We start from the raw sequence: 22,615 nt of genomic DNA on the forward strand, positions 1-22,615 counted from the left end.
CAGAATCTGGTCTGAGAATTAGGTTGATGGCTGCCTCTGACATTTCAATTGATTAGGTGATCTTTAAGGGCTTTCTCCTCTATGAGAGGGGAATAAAATTTACTGCCGATTAGTGAGTGATTACTAGGTATCATGGCTTATTTTGTGTAATTTTCACACACCTTCACATCTTCTCTTTTAACTCCTCTACAATCTGATGTGGTTACTATTCTTATGCTTATTCTACTGATGAGGAAACATAGACAGAAGGGTTTACTTACTTGCCAAAGGACATAGCTTGTAAGTGGTAGAGTCCAACACAAATTCAGTGCAGTCTGAATTTAAAGGCAATTCCTTTAAAAGATATTTATATCGCATTTAACATGAAACATATGACAACATGGCCTGACTAAATTAACATGTGGTTTGTATTAAGTGAAAAATATGAAATTTAAAAAAGGAAATAAACACAGGCACCCATAATTTAATCATCTTCTATCTGATTGACTCCCCCACCCCTTTTAGTCTTCGTTTCCTCATCAAGTTAATGCTAATAGACTTGTTTATCCCTCCATAACTTTCCTCTTGATCTGACAAACATAGGAATTCACATATATAGATGACTTGGGCTTTTTTATTTGTATATTCATAACCAAAATCTACAAATTACTATAACACTTCTTATTTTTTACATAACTGTATATTATACATCAAATTCTAATTTAAAATTAACTTATTCATGTTTATTATTTTACATCAATTAGAGCCACCCCCTCTTCTTGTTATATGACTGCATACAGCAACCTCAGTGCGTACACACATAATGGAGTAAAGTCTGGGTGTACTTAAATACTTTTTAAAATGCTTATATATTTCTATAAAATATGTAGATTTATAACTTGAGTTTAGATAAATCCACTTTTAAGAATTCAGCCTTACAAAGGGTTTCATTTACTACTTCTATTTTGTCTTGCAGAGCATTTCTTATTATTTAAAAGAATTTTTAAGGATTTTCTTTGCTTCATGAACAGATGGGCAACATCACATGAGAACCACCCACGTCAAAGTTTTATACTTAATGCATTTTATGGCAGGTTTTCCATTTGCAGGCTCACAGTTTGTAAATTCATACCACTAAAAATATTGTGCAAAATGCATCTCATGACATTATTTCTTTTGTTGATTATGGTATTGTAGGGGCAGAAAAGGAGTGATCTTTTTCTTCTTCATAAGAGCAATGGCCAACACCTCTATAACAAAAGACACATTAGAGAAAAACTTAACACATTTATTTGATTATAGTTTTCTGTGACATGGAAGCCTCCAGAATGAAGACCCAGAGATACAGGGGAAGATATCCAATTTTATGCTTCGGTTGAATGAAGCAGGGACAGCCATGTACAAGTGTGATTGAACAGAAAAGGACAGGAGCTATCAGTGATAGACTCAAGAATTCTAGCAGGGCCTGTTTGTTCAGGTTCTTCTTGCCCTTTCTGTACAGAATTTCTTCCTCCCAGGTATGGGGTAGGACTCTTCTGAAATGAGGGTCCTAATTTCTTTATGGCCAGTTGTTACACAGAAATGTGGGGAAAATTCAGAGTAATATTTTTAGGCTTTATAGCTGACTTTAGGGAAAAGTGGTTTTAGTTTCTATGACTTGCCTCAGGGATGGATGAAGGCTAAGAGACAGGACAGAGGAGGGCAGGAGAAGGTCAGAGAGAAACTGCTTTTGATGCCTTCATTTTGGGGTATTATTTTCAGAGCCCCAGTAGTATCATTTACGTTCTTTTCATGGGTTTCTTTAGTCTTTATTCTTCTGTTTTTTTCATTGACTGTCACATTACATAAACTGTTTATACACATACACACGGATGTTACATATGAGTCTGAATAAAAATGCATAATAGTTACAAAACAATTTAAAGATAAGTTAGATGGTCAAATAGTAGAATGATTAATGAATTTGTAGGACTATTCAGTTTTTCTTTTTCATTTCATTTTTAAAGTTGTACTTGCCTAGCAATTTATTTCAAATTTGTTGGCATATGTTTATTTATATTATGTCATTATCCTTTAAATGCCTGAATAATATTGATATTAGTTATTTGTAACTTGTATCTCTGTTTTAAAAAGTTTATCTATATGTCTTGCCACAGATTTATTACTTTTATTATTATGTTCTAAGAAACAGTTTTTGCCATCTTGATTCTCTTTGTTTACTTTTTTTTCTTAATGTTTCTTTTTCTTATTTTTATTTTTTGGAGACAGGGTCTCACCTTATTGCCCAGGATGGAGTGCAGTGGCATGATCTCAGCTCCCTGCAATCTCTGCCTTCCTGGCTCAAGCCATCCTCTCACATCAAGCTACTGAGTAGCTGAGACTACAGGTGTGTGCCTCCAGGCCTAGCTAATTTTTGTATTTTTTATTGAGATGGGGTTTCACCATGTTGCCCATGAAAGGTGAAGCCAGCTAGACTTCCTGGGTCAAGTGGGGACTCAGAGAATTTTTCTGTCTGGCTAGAGGATTGTAAACATACCAATCAGTGCTCTGTGTCTGGCTAAAGGATTGTAAATGGACCAATCAGCACTCTGTAAAATGGACCAATCAGCACTCTGTAAAAGGGACCAATCAGCAATCTGTAAAATGGACCAATTAGCAGGATGTGGGTGGGACAAATAAGGGAATAAAAGCTGGCCACCCTAGCCAGCAGCGGAAACCCACTTGGGTCCCCTTCCAGGCTGTGGAAGCTTTATTCTTTTGCTCTTCACAATAAATCTTGCTGCTGCTCACTCTTTGGGTCTGCACTAGCTTCATGAGCTGTAACACTCACTGCAAGGGTCTGCAGCTTCACTCCTGAAGTCAGCAAGACCACAAACCCACCGGGAGGAACAAACAACTCCAGACGCGCCACCTTTAAGAGCTGTAACACTCACTGTGAAGGTCTGTGGCTTCACTCCTGAAGTCAGCGAGACCACGAACCCACCAGAAGGAATAAATTCCAGACACATCTAAACATCTGAAGGAACAAACTCCGGACACACCACCTTTAAGAACTGTAACACTCACCGCGTGGGTCCGCGGCTTCATTCTTGAAGTTAGTAAGACCAAGAACCCACCGAAAGGAACCAATTCCGAACACATTTTGATGACCACAAAGGGACAATCACCAAGCAGTGAGTACCATTGGACCCCTTTCACTTGCTATTCTGACCTGTTTTTCCTTAGAATTTGGGGGCTAAATACCGGGCTCTGTCAGCCAGTTAAAAGTGACTAGTGCGGTCGCTGGACTAAAGACATGGGTGTCGGGCTTTCTGGGAAAGGGCTCTCTAACAACCCCTGACTCTTTGGAGTTGGGAGCGTTGGTTTACTTGGAACCGGCTTCCACTTTTCCTGTACTTCTGGGCTGAGCTGAGGGTCGAGAGAGAGGAAAGCCATTCAGCTCCGGGGTCACAACAACAAGTTGGTTGACCCTGCAGCCAGGAGCGGAACACTCAAGGTCATGTTGCCCAAGCGCGACTGGCCCATCTATCCTATCTATCCTGACCCTTGCCTCCTGGGTCCTAATGCTTGTCAGACAAACTTCCTCCTGCCTCTCTTCTCGGAGGCTCGTCCTGCTTCTAAAAACCAGTCTCTGTCTCTGGTGCTTTTCCAGTTTCTCCTAAAAGAATGATTTCTAGTATAAACTCTAGGACTCTGTTCCCTTCTTTAAGCACCCTGGCTCACCAATCAGAAAGATATAATTTTTGCCCAAAGCAAAAATTGTCTGAGGATCCTTCCTCAGATGATGAGAAATGAGGACAAGAGGTGTCACTCTTCCAACCCTGGAGATCCCTTTCCTCCCTCAGGGTATGGACCTCCACTCCATTTTTGGGGTATAACATCTTTATAGGACAGGGGAAAGGTCCCAATACTAGCAGGAGAATGCTTAGGACTCTAACAGGTTTTCAAGAATACATTGGTAAGTGCCACTAAATCTGACTTTTCTCAGTCCTCTTTGTGGTATAGGACAGGCAAGGGTGCAGGTTTTTGAGAATGCGTCGGTAAGGACCACTAAATCTGACATTCCTCGGTCCTCCTTGTGGTTTAGGAGGAAAACTAGTGTTTCTGCTGCTGCGTCAGTGAGCACAACTATTCTGATCAGCAGGGTCCAGGAACCGTTATGGGTTCTTGGGCAAGAGGTGTTTCTGCTGCTGTGTTGGTGTGCGCAACTGTTCCGATCAGCAGGGTCCAGGAACCGTTGTGGGTTCTTGGGCAAGAGGTGTTTCTGCTGCTGTGTTGGTGTGTGGAACTATTCCGATCAGCAGGGTCCAGGGACCGTTGCGGGTTCTTGGGCAGGCAGGGATACCAAGCAAACCAAAACCATGGGCGGTTTTGTCTTTCAGATGGGAAACACTCAGGTTTAATTTGATAAATTACATGAAGTTTGTTGTAACTAGCCTGTTGCATGCAGTTAGGAGAAGTGCAAAAAGGGGATGCTGAGTTGAGAGACAAGCAGAAGATCATGGACTTTGCAGCCCCTGCTAATTAGGTTTCCCTTGTAAATGCAGGGCAATTTGTTTATAATATAGCTAAGTGGAGTCCATGATCTTGATTTCAGTAGTTCCACAATCTTTATTAATTAAGAGAATATTAAAACTCAAAAACTAAACATTCATCTGAGCTAATAAAGTTAAGAAAAGGAAATAAAAGTTATACATATGAGAAGAAAAAATTAAATTGTCTGTGTCCACAGATGATATGATTGTCCATGAATAAAATCCAAAAGAACTGACCCCCAAACTTCTTGAACTAATAAGCAATTATAACAAGGTTGTAAGATACAAGGTTAATATATGAAAGTTAATTACTTTGCTACATACTAGCAGTGGACCAGTGGAATTTGAAATTAAAAACATGATTTCATTTATATTAGTATCCCCTAAAATGAAATACTTAGGTATAAATCTAAGAGATATACACAAGATCTGTATAAGGAAAACTACAGAAATCTAATGAAGGAAATCAAAGAACCAAATAAATGTAGGAATATTCCATATTTATAGGTATGAAGAATTCATATTGTTAAAATGTCATTTCTTCTCAACTTGATCTTTAGATTCAACTCAATCCTAATAAAAATGTCAGCAAGTTATCTTGTGGATGTCAACAAACAGATTCTAAAGTTTATATGGAAAGCAAAAGACCCAGAATAGTCAACACGACATTGAAAGGGAAGAACAAAGCTGGAGGACTGACACTACCCAACTTTAAGACCGGCTAGAAAGCTATAGTAATTGAGACATATAATACCAGAGAAAGAACAGACAAATAGATCAGTGGAACAGGACAGTGCAGAAATAGACTCAAGGAAACACAGCCAAATGTACTTAGAAAAAGATGAAAGGCAGTACAACAGAGCAAAGACAGTTTTATAGAACAAATAGTGCTGAACAAGTAAATGTCCACGTAATTGATAAATAATTGATAAGCTAGACTTCATTAAAATTAAACTTCTGTGAAAGACAATGTCAATGGAATGAGAAGACAAGACACAGATTGGGAGAAAATATTTTTAAAAGACATATCTGATAAAAGACTGCTATTCAAAATATGTAAAGAAACCTTAAAACTCAACTATAAGAAAACAAACAACCTGATTATAAAATGGGCCAAAGACCTTAACAGACACCTCATCAAAGAACATATGCAGATGCAAAATAAGCATATGAAAATATTGTCCACATCATATCACATTAGGGAAACACAAATTTAAACAACAATGAGATACCACTGTGTCCAGAATTGGTTCCTTCCAGTGGGTTCTCGGTTTCAGTGACTTCAAGAATGAAGCCGCAGACCCTCGTGGTGAGTGTTACAGTTCTTAAAGATGATGTGTCCGGAGTTTCTTCCTTCAGATGTGTCCAGAGTTTCTTCTTTCTGGTGGGTTCATGGTCTCACTGACTTCAGGAGTGAAGCTGCAGACCTTCGCAGTGAGTGTTACAGCTCTTAAAGGTGGCATGTCCGGAGTTGTTTGTTCTTCTTGGTGGGTTCATGGTCTTGCTGACTTCAGGAGTGAAGCTGCAGACCCTTGCAGTGAGTGTTACAGCTCATAAAGGTAGCGCAGACCCAAAGAGTGAGCAGCAGCAAGATTTATTGTAAAGAGCAAAAGAACAAAGCTTCCACAGTGTGGAAAGGGACCCCAGTGGGTTGCTGCTGCTGACTGGGGTGGCCAGCTTTTATTCCCTTATTTGGCTCCACCCATCTCATGCTGATTGGTCCATTTTACAGAGCACTGATTGGTCCATTTTGCAGAGTGCTGATTGGTCCGTTTTTATGGAGTGCTGATTGGTGCATTTTTACAGAGTGCTGATTGGTGCATTTGCAAACCTTTAGCTAGACACAGAGTGCTGATTTGTGCATTTACAAACCTTTAGCTAGACACAGAGTGCTGATTCATGCATTTTTACAGAGTTCTGATTGGTGCGTTTATGAATCTTTAGCTAGACACAGAGCACTGAGTGATGTGTTTACAATCCTTTAGCTAGACAGAAAAGTTCTCCAAGTCCCCACCTGACCCAGAAGCCCAGCCGACTTCACCTCTCAATCTCCCCTCTAAACAGGACACCCCAACTACTGTTGAGAATTGGGCAATGATCGCTCTAGCTACTTCCTGCTGGACAGGGGCGAAGAAAGGACCTGCCCTGCAGTTGTAGTGTTCTCCAGAGGGGAACACTTTAGGCCAGTGAAAGGGCCAGCAGGTTGGTCCATGGGTCTTTGGTAGAAATTGTTAGTTGAGCTCTTTTGGGGTTCCATTTGTAAGACCATCTATAGCTTGATGGCCTCGATTCTAGAGGAAACAAATTTGACAAGGAGGTTAAAAATACAGGGCCCGAAGGTGAGTAATAGTAAGATGGCTGTCATAGGACCTAGAAAGGGGAGAAGCCACGTTGCCCAACTCTAGAGGTTGGTATAAGAGTTTGAAAGGCATTGTCTGATTTCAGAAGCCTTTTCCTATAAACACCAGGCAGCATCTCATACTATCCCTGACTGGTTAGTGTAAAAACACTCTTCCCCTAAGAAGGTGCAGAGTCCTCCTTTCTCAGCAGTGAGGAGGTCTAGGCCTTGGCGGTTTTGGAGAGTCACTGCTGCCAAACAGTCTGTTTGGGATTGTAGGTAAGGATAGATTTCATTATTTCTTGCAAACTGTCTGAGAAATCCTTTGAGAGTATGTGGTAGTAGGGTAATGAAGTAGATGAACCTGCTATTCCAGTTCCTGTAGCAGTGGCCATTTCTAACCCTATAAATTGAGATATTAGTTGTATAGCCCTGTGCTGACAGATTTGAGCTTTGAGGGGCACTAATAGGGTCTGATTTCCTCAAGATTAGAAGTTAGCATAATACATGCTACACTGTTAATTTTTAGCAAACTTTACTTTTGTTGAAAACCTTTTAAGTTTGGGATTTTCATTTTTCTTTGCTATTAATAAAACCTCATTCAGTCCATATTAACTTAGAATTGGTATAGATGGCTCCTTCCTGATTCTGTAAGTACTTTAAGGTTTAGCCGGGTGCAAACGGTTTGCACATTTGAGCAGACCAATTATTAGGCAATTCTCCTAACTCTGCTTCTACAAGAGTTCCCTTATCACTTACTGAATACCCATTGTGTCTTTTTCCCTTAATCGCCAGGAGGAACCATCTATCATCCTGTCCTGAAGGGAGTTCCACCTAGATCTGGTCAGATCTTTGTATGATAATTAATTAAGATTTAGATCCCCTGTTAGGAAACCTGCTGGGTTAAGGACCTTTGATAGGAAGGCTATGGGTTGTCAGTGGCCTCGGTGCTTTCAGGCTATGCCCTTGTTTACACTGACAACAAGGTGGTATTGGAGTGTTACAGGGTCACAGAGAAGATCTTCAGTTATCAATTATAGGTTTTAAATTTACTCTGACTTTTAAAGGAATAGGGTACACTGGTTTTTCTTTACTACTTCCATCTCTCTTTCTTTCTCTTTGACTTCTTCTTTGTCTCTCTCTTTTTCTCTTTCTGACTCCTTCTTTGTCTGTCTCTTTCTCTCTCTCTCTCTGACTCCCTCTTTGTCTCTGTCTCTTCCCCTCTCTCTCTCTGACTTTCTGTCTTTCTCTCTTTCCCTTCTTCTGGTCTTCCCCTGCCTCTGCCAGCAACTTATGCTGCTGTTCTCCCCTCTCCTTACCCTTTTTGATGGCTTCAGCAGTGTAAGACTGCCACCTCCTTGGGATTTTGCACTGCATGCAATAACTCCATGATTTCCTTGTGGTATCACATTACTAAGTGAAAGACACCAATCTGAAAAGGCTATGTATTGTATTATTCCAAATATATGACACTCTGGAAGAGGCACTACTTTGAAAACAATAAAAAGATTGGTGGTCTTCAGTTTTGGGAGGATGGGGATAAATAAGTAGGGCACAGGAGTATTTTTAGGGCATTGAAAATACACTGTGTGATACTGTTATGATGGATACATGCCATTATTCATTTTTCCAAACCTATAGAATATACAACAGCAAGAGTGAAGCCTAATGTAAACTATGGACAAGGGGTGGTTATGATGCACCAATGTAGATTTATCAGTTATAATAAATATAGCACTCTATTGGGGAAATGTTGAGAATGGGGAAGGCTATGCATGTGTTTGGGGAGTGGGTATATAGTAAATCTCAGTATATTCCTCTTAGTTTTGTTGTAAATCTAAAACTTCTCTAAAAAATAAGATCTTTTAAAAAAGTAAACATTTAATAACATATTAACTTTATTGAGGGCATAGAATTTCCATATCCTTCATTACTGCCTCCTCAGTTCTTAGCAAGGTGCCTGACACAATATTAGCTTTAAATAAATACTTAAGAATGAATGATAAATGAATGTGAAATGAGAAAGATAAAGCAGAGCCCATGTTTTCCTATTCCTAGGCCCAACATATTTTTTCCATACAAATAGTCAAAGTCAGACATTTAGCCCTCTTCCTAAGCCTTTTCTTAATTGAAGGTGACATCTCTACTTGAAATATTTATATTACTTCTTTAAAAGTTTCTCATGTTTTGTTTATTTTGTTGTGATACAGGGTCTCACCCTGTTGCCTAGGATGGGGTGCAGTGGCACAAACATGGCTCACTGAAGCCTTGACCTCCTAGGCTCAAGCAATCCTCCCACCTCAGCCTCTCAAGTACCTGGGATTACTGGTGGCGTCCTCCACCATGCTCGGCTATTTTTAAGCATTTTTTTTTTTTTTTTTTTTTTTGAGAGACAAGGTCTTACCATGTTGCCCAGGCTGGTCTTGAACTCCTGGGCACAAGCAAACCTCCGACCTTGGCCTCTGAAAATGCTGTGTTAACAGGTGTGAGCTATCGCACCTGGCTTCATATTTTTTATACCACCAGCTGTTAATTCCCAAGATCATCATTCAAGGTTGATAACTCACGTTCATTTATATCTGCAATATGTAAGCTAATTTCCAAATACTCTCACTTCCTAATATATACCAACATGTATGAAAGCACATTTCTATTGATTGGTCCAGCTCATCCAGCGAAAGATGCCCTGGATCCTTTGATAATTTTAGACGGAGTGAAACTTTTGTTACATAACCCGTACAATACTTTCGATTCTCAATGATTTCCAATCCTTTTTATTTTATGATTCCTGTTTCTTTTTTTTTTTTAATTGAGATGGAGTCTCACTCTGTCACCCATGCTGGAGTGCAGTTGTGTGATCTCGGCTCACTGCAACCTCTGCCTCCCGGGTTCAAGCAATTCTCTTCCTCAGCCTCCCTAGTAGCTGGAATTATAGGCGCTCTTGCTTTTAATTTAAGCAAAACAGTTTGGGTGTTAGAAAGAGGACTTCTCACTCAATATTGTTTCCAAACTTCTGCAAGTAACTTTATTATAATCACTGCAGCTCTGTGACATATTTATTCAATTATCAATAGAATTCAATTCCAATATTTAATGCAACCCCAGATATATCCAATTCTAGGTAAACTATACAACTATTGTGCATGTATGTGTGTGTGTATACACATAGGTATGTTTATTTATTCAGTTATTATTTATGTTTATTTATTCAGTCATCTCAATTTCAACATATGTGGTAGCTTGCCTTGTTCATTAGCCACTTGATAATACAGATATAAATAGAGATGTGTTAATTTGCTGAGGAGACACTGAGGTACGGAGGAGTTGGGTGCTATGTCCATGCATAAAATAGCTTATTGTGAAGTCAACCTCAGTTTTAACAATTTCTTGTCCAACTCTCTTTCTGTTTCAGCTTCTGAAAGGCCCACAATGTCGTAACCATTGATGTGAAATGGATATCAAGATAAAACTCCATTATCTAATAACCTAAAAATATAAACAATTTTTCAGGAGCTAAATGCATTAAGTAGTCTTATAAATTATTAATCTCTAAGGAACATTAGAAAAGAACACTAAGATTTTTAAAAGAATTTCAATTACTTTATGTCAGAAAAAGTTCTTTTGAGCTCTTCTATTAATCCATTTACCTTAATATCTTTTAAACAAGAGATAATCATTCATCTGTTCATTCGTCAATACCTATGATTGCAGATTCAATCATGGAAAAGCCTGTCTTTTGTTTTTGGGGTAACTTTAAGCTGATGGGGTAAATGAGGTATGCATATAAATAACACTATTGCAGGACATCCCACATTAAAGATTGAAAATTGCACATGTAAAGTAAAAATGAAAGTTGAAGACAATAATTAAAAAAATTAAGAATGTTTTCCTGAAAAAGAAAACTTTTGATGTGGTTCTCAAAAAAGAGCCAAATTCAAACATTCAGCAAAGGGGAAAGAACATTGTAAGCAGAGAGAGTCTCCAAGTAAAGTCACATCAGCAAAAATGTAAGCAACATAGGTAGATTGTTGCCTTCCATTTCCAGAGTTTTTGTTTCAATATGTCTAGAGTCAGGCCTGAGAATTTTGATACCTAATAAGTTAGGGTACTGCTGGTTCAAAGGTTACACTTAGAGAAGAATTGCTCCAAAGTAGGTTTTCCCTTGTTGTGGGCAGATGACTGCTGGGAATCCTTGGACTAGCCTATTTGTTGGAATCTGGATCATATGCCCAGCCCAAACTAATCATTAAAGCCTGGATGTTCCAGATGGTCAGTCCTGGGTCATATGCTCAGCCCTGTATCTGGAGACAAGGTCACATGGACTGAAGAAAGCAAGGACCCACAAAGGATATTTTGGATACTATTAGAGAAGAAGGCTAGGGGGCAGCGCTGGGCAAGCACAAACATCACATATTCACCAATGTCCTCTAATTCACAGCTCGACTCTGATTTGAAGAGTAGGATGGTTAAGGACATCAGAAAGAATTTCACAGAGAAAAGGGTCGAAACAGAACATGCAAAACCACAAAGGTAAAAATAATCAAGGTGGGGTGTGAGATATATTGTTCCAAAGTAATTTATTATCTATTTAAAAAGGAAAGAAATTGTGCCATTTCTGACAACATGAATTAATCTGGAGGACATTCTGCTAAGTGAAATAAGCCAGGCACAGAGAGACAAATAGTGCGTGGCTTCCCTTATACGTGGAATCTAAAGTAATGAAACACACATAAGCAGAGAGTAGAATGGTGATTACAAGGGGCTGGAAGGAAGGAGAAAATGGGGGTGTAGGTGAAAAGGTACAAAGTTTCAGTTATGTAAAATAAACATCTGGAGATCTACTGTACAACACAGATTACATGCCTGGTTATTAGCAATATTATAATTAATAATACTGTATTAAATGCTTTAAAATTTGCTAAGAGGATAGATCTTATGTCAAGTGCTCATACTCCAAAAAGAAAAATAAATAAATTTATTTTTAGAAACAGCAATAAATGGGGCTGGGAGAAATTTTTGAAGATACTGGGTAAGATTATGGTATTGATAATGATGATGGTCTGATGGCTTCACAGATATACACCTATCTCCAAACACGTCATGTTGTATATACTAAATATTTACAGCCTTAGTACATCAATCATACCTTAACAAGGCAGCTAAAACTTTATTATTGAAGTGGGGAAGCTTTTAGGAATTAAAGAGAGCATCATTAACAACAACATCAGGACAATAAGTGAAACCAGGAACCGTTCTGTACAAACCAGAACTTATGGTTATTTCAATTATGGATTTTGGGAGAGTGGAGAGAATTAAAACTAAAAATATCTGCTGGAACCTGTTCAAAAAGAAAACAATGTCTTGCTGAGTGGTTTGGAATTTGTGTTTTGGACAAAGCATTTTCATCATCATACCTATCTTAGATATGGGGTTAGTGAAGTGAGAGAATTACTGCTCATAGGCATGTCAGAGTGGGCATTGATGCAACCTAAAGACATCTATGCTTAACCACTTAGATGACTTTGACACTAGACTTCAGCCTTTAAGCTTCTCTGATTTATATTTTAAATATAAATGTCTTAGAGTCAGAGACTGTCAATGGCGTTTGATGGGCCATTTTGGGACATTTTGATTATTTATAGCTTTTTGATAATTAATTTGCATAAACATTTATTTTTATCAGCATATTTAATTAGTTTGACCACAACCTGAATCCTGAGGAACAAAGTAAAAAAATTTTAAATCCTTCAGATGACTTACCTGAGCTCAGTTTCCATCATGCCAAAATCTGTTTGTCCTCTGGGCCCTATGGCCATTATACATACACCTGCTTATACCCTAGACAGCATTTTAAAGCTATTTTCATTTAGTAGTATATGGTACTAAGTGCACTCGTGTTAATATATATTATCACAAAATTTATTGTTATTACTAAATATATATATTATATATGTACTAAATATATATATATTTACTATATATATATATGTACTAAATATATATATATTATATATATATATATCCCTGTCAATAATAACTTTAAGTGACCGGAAACTTCACTGAAATGTGGCATTTTGACTTCAAAATGTAATGGTATCAATCATAACTTGGAAGAGTATGAACATTTTCAAAACACTTCAATGTACAAAAAACCACAGCGACTGAGAGGAAACTGCTGCTATTTATTTGCAAATTACTTGCTGAAAATGTAGTTTAGTATCAACGTGTTGCCCAGCTGTAGAAGGGCAGCATTCACTTTGTGTTCTATGTGAGTAGAAACCACACAGTTGTACAACATGGTTGATCCTCAGTTACATTAAAAATTTCCCAAAAGGTATAGCTCTTTATTGCAGATGCTAAGTTCTTTTTGGTTTTTACATTTTATTAGTCAGTGTTACAACAAAATTTTCTTTATAAAGCTTTTTACAAATCTAGGAAATACATCTTCCTTGGCAGAAATGATTTCTGCTTGTCTAAGTGGAGACTGCTCCAAGAACCCTGGATGTTGATCTGAATTATTTCATAAGCATCCTTTCCAGAAACACATTGACAAAAGTCCCAGAATGCCTGGATGGCCCTGAGAGCACACCCTCCCCATGAGACTGTGATAAAGTTAATCATTTTTAGAGCATTAACTTAAGAAGTTATAGGAAAAGATGTTTTTTCCTTCGGACTCACAGTTAGCTATAACATAACAGCAACAGATAGAAAGCTCCCGTTTGCTGGAGGAGTGTCCCACCAGCAAAAAAAAAAAAGCATGTGGAGGAAAAAAAATACAAAACAATACGACATACTAAAGCACACTTGAATTTTGAGCTTGTGAAAACTTAGTGTCCAAACACAGGTAAAAGAGTTTCCAAACAAACTGACCACCTGAGGGATATTTTCCACACATTTTAGTGCTATTGGAAATGGATAATTTGAGAACAAGTGGGGAAAACAAAGGAATAATTCTTTAAGCAGGCATGTTCTCCTATAATCTTGCCCTTGTGAAAAACTGCCCACAAGCATATTTAAGGGCTTATTGTTCTGTTTTCTGTGTGTATGAGGTATGATCACGCATCTGGGGAATTAGTTATAGAATGGAAAATGTTCCCTGGCCTGAGACTACAGACAGAGCTGTTCCGGCGTTGCTTTGGCTCAGTGACAACATGTTAAAATTCCTCTTAGTGCAGCCATGGTGGAGTCTCAATTTTTCTCAAACAACAAGATAAAAATTATTCTAGTTTGCAGACCTTGCTTGATCGATTTTATGTTTGACCAAGAGATCACAAAAGCAACTTGTATATTCAATTACATAATAATTTTTAAACATTATTTCTAAATTTATGTATTTGCCTCTACATGCTATTCAATATCTAGCTAAGCAAACAAGTAAAACACATGTGAATATTTGTATCACTGTCCAAAAGACATAGATGAGCAGCAAGGAAATAAATGCCATGACCTTTTACTTGGCTACAGGTTTGTTGATTGCGGACAGATGTTTAATAGGTTTTCATTTTCTTTCCATTTTTTTTAAATTATACTATGTCTCAATTATTTGGAGATGATTCATCCAGTTGTCAACACCTTTAATCTAATTTCCTAAAGCTTGGTGTAGATTGTTACTGGGTGGTGTTACTGGGTGGTATGTAGAAAAGCATGAGGAAGTTTCAGCATAAATCTGCTAGTTTTCTGTTGATACTACTTCAGTAAGTTTAGTGGAAGAGAAAAATATGCATGTACTGAAACATTTATGAAAATGGTACATTGTAATATGTCTTAAGAGTGAATTGATTTTTTGTAACTGTTACAGTTTCTAAAATGCTCAACAGATCCTATTTTGTTTTATTTAGACAGGCTTTTCAAAAATTGCTTAGACAAAATATTAATTTTCATCAGGTTTGTCAAAAACAGCTCACTTTCTTCTACTTAGAATGCTGCTTGCTTGTTTCTGGAAAATGTTTCTTCATGAATATATTTTTTGAGATATGCTAATTTAAATAAAATTAAATAAAAAATGCAAATTTGATTTTTAAAAAATTTTAAAAATTTTAAAAATAGAAAAAAGAATTGAAAATAATTTTATCATGTAAACCTCATCCTTTTGCATTTCGCGTCAGACGTATTAACGTAGTGTGATGCCTGGAACATTTTAAGAATACTTTGGAATTAACAAATTTATTTGCTAGGAAAGTTTATTTTTTACTTATTTATTTATTTATTTTTTGAGACAGAGTCTCAGTCTTTCGCCCTCACCCAGGCAGGAGTGCAGTGATGCAATCTTGGCTCTCTGCAGCCTCCACCTCCTGGGCTCAAGTGATCCTCCAATCTCCACCTCCCGAGTAGCTGGGACTACAGGTATGCGCCACCATGCCCAGCTAATTTTCGTGTGTGTGTGTGTGTGTGTGTGTGTGTGTGTGTGTATGTGTGTGTAAGTGGGATTTCGCCATGTTGCCCAGGCTGGTCTTGAAGTCCTGGGCTCATGTGATCCACTGTCTCAGCCTCGTAATATACTGGGATTACAGCCATGAGCCATAGCACCGGGTTGGAAAATTTAAATTTCTATAGCATTTACAGAAACTTAGGAAACAAGAACTCTAATTTTCTAAAATCGAGAGCTAACTTGAAAGCAAAGAGAAAACAATTTATTGTTTGCCAAAGTTGTAATAATGTTTGACTGTGGTATGATTAACAGAATTGAGTAATGAACTAGTTTATGTTAGATGATTTGACACAATTATTTATTTTAACCTGCTGTTTTGTTTGTTTTATTTTACGTAATATGATGATTAAAACTGTGATTTGACAGTATCTTTTAAAATTTATGTATTTGGTTAACCACTAGTTTGTATCTTAATCTAAAAAACCCTGTATTGACGTTTTCTTTGGTCATAAATTCTTCTTAATTTGTTATATTACTAAATTTGAAATATTGACATTAAATTTCGCCAGCTGAAACATTAAGGAGATAATTTTTTTCTCTCTCTCGGTAGCTTTTGAAGGTGGGGAAATTGTGTGAAATCAGTCTCTGTGACTGATTTATTATCAACCTTTACTTCTCTTGTTTGGTTATATAATAGATATTCTCTTAAAATAATATGCATGTAAAATACAGCACATTTTTAATAGAAAGAGGTGTTCTAATATTTACATTGTGTTACAAATTATGTTAAGCTATAACATCTCTCTTATTTCGTTTTGCTTTAGGCTTGCTCTCCTTTTTTAAATTGTACATGTAATATCAGCTGAAGGGGGTTTTGAAAAAGTCAGGTGATACTGAACAATTTCACTATTAAAAACAAGAAAGAAACCCTGGATGCTTCTCAGTCTTTGGTAACAGAAAAACTTGCAGCATTTTTGTTTTTTAGGGGAAGAGTCATAAACTCTGTTTTGTAGGTAACTTGGAAAAGGGTGTTTTTATCAGATAAATGGTCAAGACAGGGATATTAAGTCACTGACATCAATGCCTATTTGCATTACTTTTACGAAAAAAATGTTGTTGATACCAAAATTGGCACATAATCCAAAAAAAAACAAGCAATTCAATATTTTGATGTGTGCTACAACAGTGATGAATAATTTGGGTTTGTCCACATTACCAAAATAATAATAAATCCTTCAAAAATATTAATGTATTAGATATCTTTCTGGGTTTTGAGATTTTGTTTCCTTTTAGTGCACTAGCAATCATGTAGATTTATTCATTCATATTTGTGTTTACCTATAAGAATTCTATATAATATTGTTTATAGTAAAGTATATTTAGCCCCTTTCTTTCTTACAAATATTGAGCAACAGCAAATTAAGTGTGTGCATTTTTTAGGTATAAAGCCAGATTAATATCTTTCTCTAACTTGTCTTAATTTTGTGCAAAATCCAAATATATATCTGGATTTCACAATAGCACTCCTTTTACCTCATTCTGTCAGGTCAAACCTTGTACAAACTAACTCCTTTCCTTAGCTTCAAAATATTAAAACTCAAATGACTCTGGATAATACTATAGGTCATTTACTAATTATATGTACCAACATAGTGGTTATTTTTTAAAGCAGAACTTCTATGAGCTTCTGTTTCTGGTTGAGAATTAAATCTGTTTATCATTTGATATTGCAAAGTCAGAAATGACGTTATATCATTTTTAATTTAGCCTATCTCATTAGATGTAAAAATGTCTTTAACATTTGTTAATCTAATTATCTGCTTTGTCAAAATATATAGTGGTCAGTAAACTTTTTTGTGTAGTTTTTGGTGATGTTACTTCCTACCTCCCTCATTGTGTTTACAATAAATATACGATTTGTGTACAGCAAAAGACCATCCATATCTTCCTACTCAACAAAGTTTAGTCTAGAATTGCTTGCTGTAAACAAAGATGAGAAAAGGACACTTTGTTTACTCAGGAACGTGGTCTAGTGTCTGAAGTTTTGCTTTTATGAGCTTAGCATGTTTTTTTTTTTTTTTAATGAATTTACGTTTTGTAAAGAAGCTTTAGATATTCTTTGTGACAGCTCAGTGTTAAGGCATAAATTTAATTTTGAATTCTTATAAATATTCTACATCATAAATGATGTAGAAAATCTATCTGAACTACATAGTAGTGACTGTGGTAGTAGTAGTGATAGTAGTGATGGTAATAATAATTTCACTTATACCCATACCTAGTTTTATAAGCAATTTTGTTGTGTGAGATAGAATAGTAAGACATGGCATACCTACTTTCAGAGGAAAAAAACACCTTCATATAGCAAATAATGTGCAAGCCCAAAGTGAATGGTAAAGGGAGTGCCAAGTAAATATCATAGACATATGAGGAACATAGCAATTTAAAGAACAAGGATCTTGAGTCAAAAGCACCTTTGTGCCGGTGGTGTGAGTTGTGTTGGCAGCATTTTATATGAAGTGAGCAATAATGGAAAATCCCAGATACATGAATGGATTCAGAATGGTAAAGACTCTAGGATTTGAGAGACATTTTATGGGACTGCAAGATTGAGTGAATACAGGGAAAATAGATTAAACAAGCATTCTGAATAGTTTGAACTTTCTTCTCAAGCAGTGGGAAGACAAACTACCATCTACTGGAAATCTGCTATTTTTCAAGCTTTGTGCTATGCACTTTGTGTGTATTATCTCTCTCTCTTTTTTTTTTTTTTTTAACAACAGTCCTTTTAGTTAGATAGAAAAATGACATGAAGAGAAATAGAATAGCTTTACTTTCACAAATTTTTTCATTGTATTAGAGAAATAAAATGGAAAGCATATATTCTGAGTGTGTCTGAGGGTTGGTTAAATTAAATTATTTTCATTTCTACTTTCCCACATTTTAGTCATGTATTTACATTGTGGTGAATAGACTCCATGTTCTAGATACTGAGCTGCAACTTACGATGGTAAGTAGTTGAATTGGTTGTCAAATGAAGTTATTTGTGTTCCAGTCTCTGTGCCACAGAGCTTCTCAGAGGCAGTAGGTCTGTCATCAAAACAATGGCGGTGTGAAAGCCCTCTTATGTCACCATCTAAGATTTTGTTCAAGAGAATAGAAACTAAGAAACTGAGATGCTGACTTTGCCAGAGTCATAGAGCCAGGAAATGATGGATGCTTAACAGCTCCCTTCCCCAAAACAACCTTGAATGGTCCACCAGATGGCTGGCATCAAGGTTCAAGTATGTTTGACATTGGGCTGCCTTTCTGATGCTACTGTGCAGTTCTCATTTTTCTGGCCTTACTTTGTTACTTGATATAGAGACACAAACTAAAGCTTGAAAAATCCAGTAAAGTAAATAAAAAAGCATTACTGTTTCTATTTCCAACTTCCCTTATATATCAAAAATATTCAGCCTAACTTCTAAAGCCAGAGTAGAGTTCATTCATGTAAAGCCATTTCTCCTAGAGGCTAAGATAGAAGCGAGCTGCAGAATGGTTGGACAATTAAAGATGGAGTTAATCATTCTCTTTTCATTAGGAAGCATGTTGCTACATGTCCAAGAAAACAACAATTTTAAAAGCCCTATTTTGTCAATTAGCATAAAATGTGGTATTTCTCTGGTTTACTAAGTCATAAGAAACTCAATTTTTATTACTCTTTTCTTTGATATTTTTTCCATAACTACATATTTTTTATTTTTGCCATCATTAGGAATGCATATTTGAAAGAAATATGTACCCACATTAAATAATCTTATCTGTGAAAGGAGGATAGTAAGTAGCAAAATTGACTCAGTAGGCAGCTATTATAAATGCCTGCATAGTACCTCAGGAAATATTTAATAATTGGAGGCTTTAATATTCTAACACTTCTTTTAAGGTCTCAAGCTAAGAAGGATCACTAAACTTCTGTGTCTTGAGCAAGTGAATATGAAGTAGAGATGATTTATGAGGTGAACAGGAAGTAAACACAGTCATTTTAGGGCTCAAGCAACTTATTGCTTGTATTACCTGGAGGAAGTCCTAGTTTCCTCATTTGTTAAAAACAAATGGTATAAAAATATGTGTTCTAATTCATTGGTTTGGTATAGGATTTCATTACATGTTAGGAAAAGCAAAAGGTTTTCGAAAACTCTAGAACTTATTTCGAATAAACACTATTTTAAAAATGTATCACTCCTAGTTATTATCAATGTTACTTCCTACCCTTTTGATCCCCAACTTTTACTGTCGTTTTTCAGAATATAGCATTTCAAATCTGTGGCTCCTTTGTGAAAATGTGGAATGGGGCTCTGAAATACTGAGCACATGCTAGTGTTGAGTGCTCAGTACTCTCAGTGAGGCTGCCCATCATCTCTCTGGGGAAGCCAGAGTGACAGCAACTCAAATCCACACTGTCCTTGAGCAGGGAAGTTAGGGTCCAGTCACAGCTCCTGTACTTCTCAGTGTGTTCATCACCTCTCTAAGGTTTCACTTCCTTCCATGGTAAAAAAGAGGAAGGTTGAAATACTGATCAATAAACTTCTTTCAATTGTTACACCCCGTGTTACTATGAACTACAGCTAGAGATGATGATCGTGGGATGCTGAGTAAACTATTTTAAAACATAAATTTAGAAAACTTAAAAGTAGAAGTTTTGAACAAATAACTAAGCCAAGACTTCATTACTTTTTGCTGTAGATTTTCCATTTTCATATTTTGTATTAAATTAATTAAAGTGAAGGAAACATCAACACAAGTAGGTGTGTAGAAGGCCATCTGAGGGGAGATTAAAGTTTATTTATTTATTTATTTGTTTGTTTGTTTATTATTTTTTGAGATAGGACCATGGTCTGTCACCCAGGCTGAAATGCAGTGGTGCAATCGTGGCTCACTCTAGCCTCGACCTCCCATGCTCAAGCGATCCTCCCACCTCAAACTCCTGAGTAGCTGGGACTACAGGTGCACATCACCACACCTGGCTAGGTTTTGTATTTTTTTGTAGAGACAGGGTTTCACCATGTAGCCCAGGCTGATCTTAAAATACTGGACTCAAGCAATCTGCCTGCCTCGGCCTCCCAAAGTGCTGGCCGCACTACAGACTGTACCTGGCCAAGCCTACATTTTTAGAAAATATAAGTTAAAATACCTTATTTTAAAAGATTGCATATATTTTACAAGTTTCTCAGAACATTTAATCAACATACTTTTTTATACTGATATTTAAGAAAATAAAAAATGGTGATTGAGAGCTGGAAATGTGGAATCAGAGACCTGAGTTAAATATTGGCTCCATCCAGTTTTATCACTTACAGCCATATGGATTTGGCCAGTTTTTCCAACTTATTTCAGCCATAGTTTCTCATCAGTAAAATGAGAATAATTTGGCACCTAACTCATAGGGTAGTTATGAAGATTAAATGAGAATATGTATAAAGAACAAAGTGGAGTAGCAGTGAATATGTGAATGTGCTATAACTATTCATATGACTAAGGATAATTTGACTGATATATTAACAGTATTTAAAGTTATAAAATTTAGAACTAACATTCCAAAGTTAAATAGCTTATTGATGAAAAATATGATAACTTCCTTTTTATGTACTCTATTCCAGTCTTTTGGATTGCTATACCAACTTGCATTGATCACTCTTCAAAAGTCTCTCCATAGCTTACAGAATTTTTATTGGAACTTAAGACCAGAGAATGTACTAATGTGGAAAGTAAAGAACTGTTCTGGATCAGAAGGGAAAAATAAAAGAAATTTAATGTTCTTTTCCTTAGTTCTACTACTGTTTTTGCTTGCTTTAATGGGTGGAATGGAACTGTGACTATAATTAAGTAAAATGAATATTGAAATAAATATTAACTTCAGAATATAAATGGTAGAAAAGGCACCAAATACAAATTTGCATCTGCAAGAAGTGAGAGGTTATAAATATGTTGTTAGATCACCTATAATGTCTGCTTTAGGTACCTAGTTCTTGCAGTTTTACATTGAAACACAGAGACAAATACAATATAAATAAGTCATTACAAAGCTCTTAATCCAAAGAGAGAGATACACACAGAAATAATTAAAGGATTTCCTAAATAAAGGACTAGGTAATGTGCTATTGGACTAAAGTGATGGAACTTCTGAATTCTTTTTCAGAAGATGGAGAAAGGAGGCGTTCCAGGTGTTAACATTACATTCTAGAGCAAAGAAAAAAATGTGTAGAATTGTGTAGTTCCTTGAGTGGGTACAGAATTTTGGGGAAAGCAGCTATTCAATAATAAGTCCTGATATTTTCTATATATGTTCAGAAATTAACATGCACTTACATTGTTGATTAATCCTCACACATATTTATGAATTATTATTATTATTTTAAATAAAAGATGTAACTCAGTGACATGGCTTGACTCTGTGTCCCCACCCAAATCTCATGTCCAGTTGTAATTCCCAGTGTTGAAGCAGGGGCCTGGTGGGAGGTGATTGAATCATGGTGGTGGACTTCCCCTTTGTTGTTTTCATGATAGAATTCTCATGAGATCTGGTTGTTTGAAAGTGTGTAGCACGTTCCTTATCCCTTTACTCTCTCCTGCTAGCCATGCGAAGATGTACCTGCTTCTGCTTCATCTTCTGCCATGATTGTAAGTTTCCTGAGGCCTCTCCAGAAGCAGAAATCTGGACAGTCTGCAGAACTGTGCGCAGATTAAACCATTTTTCTTTATCAATTACCCAGTCCCAGGTATGTCTGTATAGCAATGTGAGAACTAATACACTCAGACTGAGAAAAGTTAGTGACTTATCTAACAATATATAATACCTCTCAATTCAGTTTTCTTATTATTCTGAGGAAATATTTTAAACACATGTGAGTTTGAAAGTAAAGTAAATTATAATAAATTTAGGCACATTATTATAATAAGAAAAAGTACTCAAAAGGTAATTGCAATAGTTTATGAATATTAACATAGTCTAAAATGTGTACCACACATTCACTTTCTCTAAACCTATTAAATGGAATCAAGATTCTGAAAAAAAAAACTGCAAGAAAACAATTATTTATGTCCAGTGTTGTCTTAAAATGTCATTGTAAATGGCAAGATTATTTATTCCTTTTTTGTTGTTTATTTCATGTTTAGTTGACCAGATGTTATCCACAGATAACTTTCCATAAGAATTAAATATAGAGCCAAAAGTATTGCATTAAAAATATTGTCAGTGAGATAGAAATCCAGGAACTGTATGTGAGAAACCTTAATCCTTCTCTTTATTTCACAAGTTGGGAACAAGTTCCAGTAGTAAGTAGGCAGGTGGTGTAATGAATATTTTACTATATAAGAAAATTCAGAAGTTACTTTCAGCTCTAGGTCTGCCATGTA

General features: G+C 36.3%; 1 long non-coding RNA gene across 1 annotated transcript; it reads left to right on the forward strand.

The window, feature by feature from the left end:
• The first annotated feature begins 2,263 nt into the window (after nt 1-2,263).
• LOC134738036 (uncharacterized) lies at nt 2,264-15,362 on the forward strand. Its single transcript, XR_010123507.1, has 3 exons — nt 2,264-2,365; nt 11,291-11,382; nt 15,072-15,362. It is a non-coding gene; the product is annotated as an uncharacterized LOC134738036 (long non-coding RNA).
• The last annotated feature ends 7,253 nt before the right edge of the window (nt 15,363-22,615 follow it).

Source organism: Pongo pygmaeus, chromosome 14, assembly GCF_028885625.2.
Source record: "Pongo pygmaeus isolate AG05252 chromosome 14, NHGRI_mPonPyg2-v2.0_pri, whole genome shotgun sequence".
In the NCBI taxonomy this organism is placed as follows: domain Eukaryota; kingdom Metazoa; phylum Chordata; class Mammalia; order Primates; family Hominidae; genus Pongo; species Pongo pygmaeus.